Source organism: Arctopsyche grandis, chromosome 5 (assembly GCF_051622035.1).
Source record: "Arctopsyche grandis isolate Sample6627 chromosome 5, ASM5162203v2, whole genome shotgun sequence".
NCBI lineage: Eukaryota > Metazoa > Arthropoda > Insecta > Trichoptera > Hydropsychidae > Arctopsyche > Arctopsyche grandis.
This window is the reverse complement of record NC_135359.1, coordinates 29456027-29464844: the sequence shown is the minus strand read 5'-3', so window position 1 is coordinate 29464844 and position 8818 is coordinate 29456027.

Below are 8818 nucleotides of genomic sequence, written 5' to 3'. Positions count from 1 at the left end.
AATTTTGTTTTATTAAATTCTTATTTTATAATAAATATTGTTAACTTAGAAAGCATTTTTTTAGGTTATAAAACGATTATGATTATATTCTTTATTTTCTCCAAAAAATTATGGTCACTATAGACCAGAACACTGGTCAAACGCACATCAATATCCTAGTCTATAACATTGTTTTCACATTTTAGAAATCTGATGACTTTATTTTGATTATGATATTAATAAATTATTAAAAATTGTGAAGTGTTTTTTTCGTTGACTCCATATTTTGCTTATGGGTTCGAATTATGAGGGAAAATTTCCCTTTAAAAAAGTATTATTTGATAATGTATATATTTATTATTGGTAAACGGACTACTAGTCATATGTGAACCAGTCACAGGACAACCGGTCGCTCTAGATCGGTCACACCCGAAAATTAGTCACAAAAAAACTGGTCACACCCAAAAATTCGACTTTTTAATTTTTGGGTGTGAACAGTTTTAGTGTGACGGGTGATCACGTGTGACCGATCCAGGGCGACCGGTTGTCCTGTGACCGGTTCACATTTGACTAGTAATCACCGAACCTTTATTATTATGTATTTGATAATGATGTTTTTTTTGTGCCTTATTTGAGTACAAACTTTCATCAATAGATTGAAAATTAATAGCCAGAACATTTATATATTCTGGTCGTCAAATATAATGATCACAACTGAATTTCCTGGCATTATTTAGCTGGTTGAAAGTTGGAAAAAAGGAAATAAAATTGTGTTCATACTTGCCGCACTGTGATGGATAGCGAGTGACCAGGCTTATATTTTATTTTATTCCTCCAAATATTCTGAATGCAGGGTCTTCATATTTTAAGAATTCCTCATGAATACTTTAATGATTCGAATTAGGCCATTATAAAATAAAAACATTGATCAATACCAACAGAAATAAATATTTTCGCGGGAAGCCCCTTGCACACGTGCCTCTCAGATGCGAGAGAGAGGGGTAATTCAGCACGCACCGCGCTCGACGGCCAGTGTGAGAATGATATCCGCCTTGGAATAAAGGCTCTGCTTCAGCCGTTATTTTTTTCATTTCTTGCATTTATTTTATATTATTTGACGTTTAATACTTTATTATAGCTATTATAACTTAAAACACACATTTTTAACTGGACGCTTGGCGTCCAACACAGTAGCTACCGGAATTTTTTAGCACAGTAAGGCAAATGTTAAAGAAAATATAGCCAGGCTCGGTGGTTGCGTTTATGTTTTGAACCAAGAGGTAACCGGGTTCGATCCTGTGCTTATCCTTAATACTGCTGGCCAGACTTGGATATTTAGGCTCCAAGTCGATCGTTTCCTATCAGAGTTTGCCAATTTATCTGATTTCATTGTGGAAATAGTTCCACCATCAAATTGACAAAAATCATCCTACCCGCCATGTAAAAAATTATCTACAAGTCTAAGTCTATAGATTTCTCTATGGATTAATTAATTGTTGATTAGGTGTTTTTCACCGTCTCGAAATACAGCGATTTATGTAATAAAAAATGCTGCAATGTTTGTAATTAATTGTCTAGGAAGGCGCATTAGGGTTTACCTGTTTTTCTAAACACCATTAGAAAAAACTTTTGCCTTTGGCGCTCTAATCTAAAATTTTGAATGGCTTTTGGCGCTCTAATTTTAAATTTTAAAGCGCCTTTGATGCATCGTGCGGCGCCCTAACTTATTATGTTAGGCCTTCCTGGTATAAATAAAATAAAATAAAAATAAAATTTGGCGCCCTTGGGCCCCGCCCGACCCAGCCCCCCCCCCCCAAAACCGGCACTGATGTTAGGTCTTCCTGGTATATATCTATGTAGAAATAAAATAAGGTATTTCTTTCTATGTAATTCTTTATTGATCATAAAATTAAGCAGGTGGGAATTATAAATAAAACAGCACAATATATTTAAATATTCTTTTTAATTTCTAAGCAATTTATTTGAGAATTATTTACCAAGATCCTGTGATGGACTTAATATCCTGTGAGGCCAAGCTGTAGGCATTTGGGATTAAAATAATTTATAATAAACAGCTTGCAATAAATTCACTACACTTAAGTATACAAATTACCGTATATCGATAATAATATGTATATTATTTAGATGTCTAGATTATTATTTGTAATTTGAAAAAAATATATATATGCAAGCGGTCAGCGATCAATAATTATCAACGCATATATGTTATAAAATTTTATCAATTCGTACTTTTTTCAGATATTGTAAATTTGTGCTTATATGCGTACTGAATCTTCAGACTGACCGCTGCATTACAAACGTGAACTTCGATGATAAGATTTTAATCGAGATAATAATAATAATAATAAGTAAATTTGCAATATATATATATAATATAAATAAAATAAAATATATGTATATATTAATGTGTAGATATAGAAAAGTGTTTATCATAATCATAAATATTGTTATGCAGAGTGACAGATTCCGTCTAATGATTTAATTCGTTTTTGATATGTACATACATTGTTTTTCTTCTGATTTGAAATCAAATTAGATTTTCTGATTTCAATTGTTTATCAAATTGAGCTTTTTTCGGTATAACAATGTTTATAATTGAATAAACACAAACGTGGACATTAATTATAATATAAATGTATATTAAAAAAAATAATATATGTATATAATATCACATAAAATGTACCAGTATTAGTCGGTGTAAATAATATGTCGAATTTTATTTTAATAATAATTCAAATGTTTCATATATGTAGGTTTTTACATTCCAAATTGACCCTTTTTCATTCCAAATTATGACTCTTTTTCCAGGGGCGTCATTTCAGCTTTTCCCAGGGGGGGGGCAACATTTTTTAATCAATAAGGAATGACTTTATAGGGGGAGGGGGGTGCAATATATTTAAAAAATGAGTGTATATGAATTTTAACCATTTCTTTAAATCATTTTTTTATTTATATATTTTTATCAATAAAATTAATAGTAAAATAATTTGTTCTAAAGAATTTCAATAGTCTGTTTTTGTTGGTTTAGTATTTTAATTCAAATTAATAATAATACATTAAACAGCTTGGATAGTCCTGTTTAAATCTAGGGGGGCGGCTGCCCACCCCAGCCCCTCCAAATGACACCCCAGCCTTTTCCATTTCAAATTAAATCTTTTTCATTTAAAATTGACCCTTTTCCATTTCAAATTGACATTGAAAAGGAGTCAATGGTCAATTTGAAATGAAAGAGGTTTAATTCGAAATGAAAAAGGGTCAATTTGAAATGAAAATGGGTATAATAATACATTAAACAACTTGGATAGTCCCGCTCAAATCTAGGGGGGGCAGCTGCCCACCACAGCCCCCCCAAATGACGCCCCTACTTTTTTAATTTCAAATTAAATCATTTTCATTTCAAATTGACTCTTCTTCATTTCAAATTGACATTGAAAAGGTGGCAATGGTCAATTTGAAATGAAAGAGGTTTAATTCAAAACGAAAAAGGGTCAATTTGGAATGAAAAACCTGTAATAATTGAATAATTGCCGTCTACTACTGGCTCACAGGAAAGTGTATTATTTGCTATATTAAAACAATAAAGCAAATGTTTAATGGTAACGCTTATGTTGATAAAATAGCATAAGTTATCTGACCTTAATTATTTAATTTTTCTGGAACGGTATGTCTTTTATTTTTCTTTGTATTTTTTTTTATTTTTTGTAAAATGAAACAATACAAATGTACAGTTTTTATTATAATATATTCATAATGATACTAATAATAATAAAAAATAGGTATATATATATATATATATGTATAATATATGAATGTATCACGTAAAGTTTGACGGAGAGATTTTGTCGAACGAAAGCTGTATAATTGAGTGTTTAGAAAAGCCGCTGTACTTAGAATTTATTATATTATTTTTACTTAAATATATCTTATAAAGCACAACTCGGATAACGCCTTATATATCACCAAGAGAGTTCAATCATTTCAAATATACAACCGGGCCAATTGTCGGAAATACTGTATAGACGATAAATATAATACACAACAAATTAAAATTAATCTAATAGTAACGTCTTATACGTAATTTAAAATTGAAATATTCATGCATAATTTCATATATGTGTACATAATAATAATAATATTCAGTTGGCACATTATTCCAGACAATCAGCCGTATTTTGATCTCGATAACAAATCCGGATACGCCCGTCGGTTCTCAGGACTATAATATGGCATACTGTTACTATACAACTGTTGGTCCTTTTTTGCAAATTTGTAGAGTTTTGTATCGAAGAACGGAATTGCTAGGGCGTGCCCGGGTCAATGTTCAACGGTAAACCATGCATGCAGTATGTATTCGCGAAAAATAATATTTAATCTATTAAAAAAAAGTCATTTAAAAACAATAGCGAATGCATATTACACGCATGCGTGAAAACCATCATATTGTATATTTATTGGATGCAACTATTTATACCAACTGTGTGTGTATGCAATTGACTATATGTATATACCAGGGCTATGGAGTCATTGAATTAGTGAAGTGAAAATATATATGAGAGCCTATAATGCAAATCTTATAAGATATGGTTAAAGTTATAGGCGTTTAAACAATTAAAATCTGACAACACGAGTGGGTGGTGGAAAGTCAAACATATTAGGCTACTGGCTAAAATTTCGCAATCTTAAACGTGTCTATTATGATTATTTTTCACCATCGAACTGTCAAAATCGATTTAAATGTCTATCGTTGACCAAACCGCGCAAAATGGCCAAGTTTCAAACCGATCGGAAGAATGTAGGAATATTGCCTGAATCATTAGCGAAGTGAAACATAGAATAGCCTTGTAAAAAATCGATTTAAATGTCTATCGGTGACCAAACCGCGCAAAATGGCCAAGTTTCAAACCGTTTGGAAGATTGTAGGAATATTGCCTGAATCATTAGCGAAGTGAAACATAGAATAGCCTTGTAAAAAATCGATTTAAATGTCTATCGGTGACCAAACCGCGCAAAATGGCCAAGTTTCAAACCGTTTGGAAGATTGTAGGAATATTGCCTGAATCATTAGCGAAGTGAAACATAGAATAGCCTTGTAAAAAATCGATTTAAATGTCTATCGGTGATCAAACCGCGCGAAATGGCAAAGATTCAAACCGATCGGAAGAATGTAGGAATATTGCCTGAATCATTAGCGAAGTGAAACATAGAATAGCCTTGTAATAAAACAACATGACTTCCAATTAACATATTTTCCCAAAATCCGGCAAATATTTTAATATCTTTGAACTACTAATGTATATTTAAGGAGCTGATGTAAATCATTGCCTTTTTTTTCTTTCAACATTTTTTATTCCAAGCTTTTTATTAGCTTCAGTTCCATGAAATTCCTTCCCGTCAAGAAATTGTGGTCTGATTTTAGACCACTTCCACTCTTTAGATCGTTTTGATATTTTACCGACGTACGGAGGTTTAGTTTTCTAACATGAAGCTAGAGGAGTTTAATCATTAAAAATTACATTGGAATCTTGAGTCAAATCGAAGCGATGACTGATAGCTATCCAAACGCGGCTTTCTACAGCCTATTTCAATTAAACAGTGGTGATAGTTACTTTTTTTATCTATTTATGAATAAATTCATGAAACTTATAAGCATTTGGCGCAATGGATTGATCAAATCTCAGCTTTGTCGTCAATTTGATCTACATATGTAGACACGAGAAAACGACAAAGATAGAAATGTATCTCAAATTGGCATACATCGGTGAGTCGCCACAAGCGCACCGGTACGCGCTCCTTCGTATTTAAGGCTATGACTCGAAATTAATTTTGGTTTCTTCACAGTGACATCTAAAAATATCCTGTGATACTAATGAAATTGAAAAAGTCAACATTTTAGTCAGTTTAGTAACAAAAGTCAGCACTAAACACATATAATAAAATAATCGAATCGGTTTCTACAAACGCGTGGCGATTAATTCAATCATATGTATACATTAAGTAAAATTAAATGAGATTTAATCGCAAAGTCAGATTCAGAGTCACTCGAATTCTTCAACGACTCCAACTTTGACCCCAAATTTTTGTAATTCCTTAACAATCAATTGCCTATACATACAGTGTGTAAACATAAACAGCCACATCCATATTTATTAATAATATATATATATATATATATATATATATATATATATATATATATATATATATATATATATATATATATATATATATATATATATATATATGTATATAGTGTTACATAGTAGCTAGCTAAAATTGCTTTCCAATATATATGTTTTTTTTTTATTAGTGTCACTTAATTGTATTAATTATAATATTATATAATAGTTATTATTATTATTATGTTATGATTTAATGATGTTGTGTTGTGTTATGCTAAATTATTTGAGATATGACTTACACTACAAAAATGTGCATATTAAATGAGTAACGCAATGTAGGTACGATGGTTACTACTGTTATGCAATATATTGATAAAAAAAATATTTTGCGATATTTCCACTGCTACTTTCAAGAATATATACATATATATATATATATATATATATATATATATATATATATATATATATATATATATATATATATATATATATATATATATCCTAGATATGTAAATATCTCAATATATAGGTAACTGTACAAACAAGACATAGATCACAACAGTATAATGCCACATTACACTCGCATTCCGCGTTCACCAAAAAATTTAGCCCGTTTTACTTCTTCGGATTGTAGCAATCGTAACTACAATTCAATAATAAACTACGAAGTATGGCTTATATATATATAAAAATAATTTCTACTATTTTTTTTTATTAATTAATTTTTTCACCTTTTATAATCATTAATTGAAAAGTGCCATTTTTTCAAACTACGATTATAAAAATATCACATATTTATCATAGCGATGATAACTGATGGTCCAGCCAAAGTCAGTTTCAAAAATACTTTGTTCCTAGAAATAATGATTTAAATAGATCGTACCTACAAACAGAGAGAAAAAGTAATAAGTAACGAGTAAAAGTAAACAAATATATATGTAAAATTGTCAAATGAAATTGTAAAAGCGCCGTAGCAGTGGAATATCAATGCCTAAATCTTAATAAAGCATATTCGTTTATCAAATTTTGCTCAAACACTTGCAAATCTGACTAGCGATTGACTAAAATTATCATACAGGAAACCTTTCATTAGCGCAGATCATATCCGGTTGATTGATTTTAATCATTTAGACTCAAAATACACAAACCAATCATTGCCTAGGTATAAAAAACGGTTAATCTTCAATATCAGGCCCAATCCTCAATGTAAACATATGGTAAGCGGGACTCAAACTATCAGTTGATTATGAAATGTGACTGTAATATCCATAAATGTCATTTGATCGGAACTGAAAGCTTGAGTTTAAGCCGACAAATCTAGGAGCAGGCCTTTTTAATAATGAAAAATAATGTTTATATACTATATAAGTAACTTTATGTAATGATTGTGTATTTTGTTATACATTACGATATTGAATTACAAATAATTTGGTCTTAGGGTTGCCACTTAGTCTCTCGTTGTATAATTATACAATTAATTAAACGGTTTTTGTATTGTAGTAGAACTGGTTGTCGTTGTTAATGAAAGGCTTTCTGCATTTTATATATGTATATATTTAATAAAACGTGTACAATATCAGCGTTGTACAAGTATGTCTTACAAACACACTGTTTAACAAATCAACTTTTCAAAAACATTCCAAAAGAATTATTTTTTCACATATTTTACTGTACAATTTAAGAATGTTTTTGTAAATTGATGAATATCCATTAAATGAAATGGAAAATCATTAAAATGGAATGTCAGCTTTGTTTTACCTTATATTGTCTTCTCGTTTCCTTGGGTAATTAGAATGATAGAAATACAAACACAAAACGGTATTCATTTTGAAATAAATATTGTATTAAATTTAAATATGATGACATAAAATAATAAAAGTGTTATATAATATTAAAATGAATAATTTCACTCTATGTATTTGGTTACATTGAGAAAAAAGTCGAATACTTTATACGTCGATACGTATCGTATTTTCTCGTACAAGTATATGTATATGTATGTATGTGTGTATATATTATACACCATGCATTGTATAATATATATTGAAAAAAAGAAAAAATTCATATAAATAATGTATGCATAATCCTGATTTTTCTTTGTGTGTATTTATCACGTCTAATTTTTATGACTGTACGTTAGTTTTTTTGAAATGTAAATTACACAGAGTTCATTTTAAGATTTATTTGGCAAAATAAGAATCGTCTGTAACGTATGCATGGGAACGAAGTTAACAATTAAAGTGAAATTAGTAAAATATAATCACATAATACACAGGAATGTTAAAGTAGTAATAATGCGATGATTAGCAAATTCTGTTTTTTTTTTTTCGTTTTTAGTTTTATATTTTATTTTCTGCTAAATCAGCAGCTGCACGCATTTTCGATACAAAGTTTAAGATTATTTCTAAAGAAAATTTAAAGTGAGCAATCGACGGCAATTAATTGCCAGGCCTTTTAATAAAAAAAAAAAAATGACTCAACATCATTTCTTCGACACTATCCTCAACGATTATTATTTTTTTTAATTTTTTAACTCTGCCACACTAAATTTATAATTTACAAAGCCCTAGTGAAAACAGTAGAAGCTCTTCTCATAGAGGTATTTTTTTAACATTGCTTTTTTTCCATTATATCGAAACAATTAGATTAGAGAAATCGTAATTGTAGTCTACAAGATTCTTTTTAGAAGAAGATAT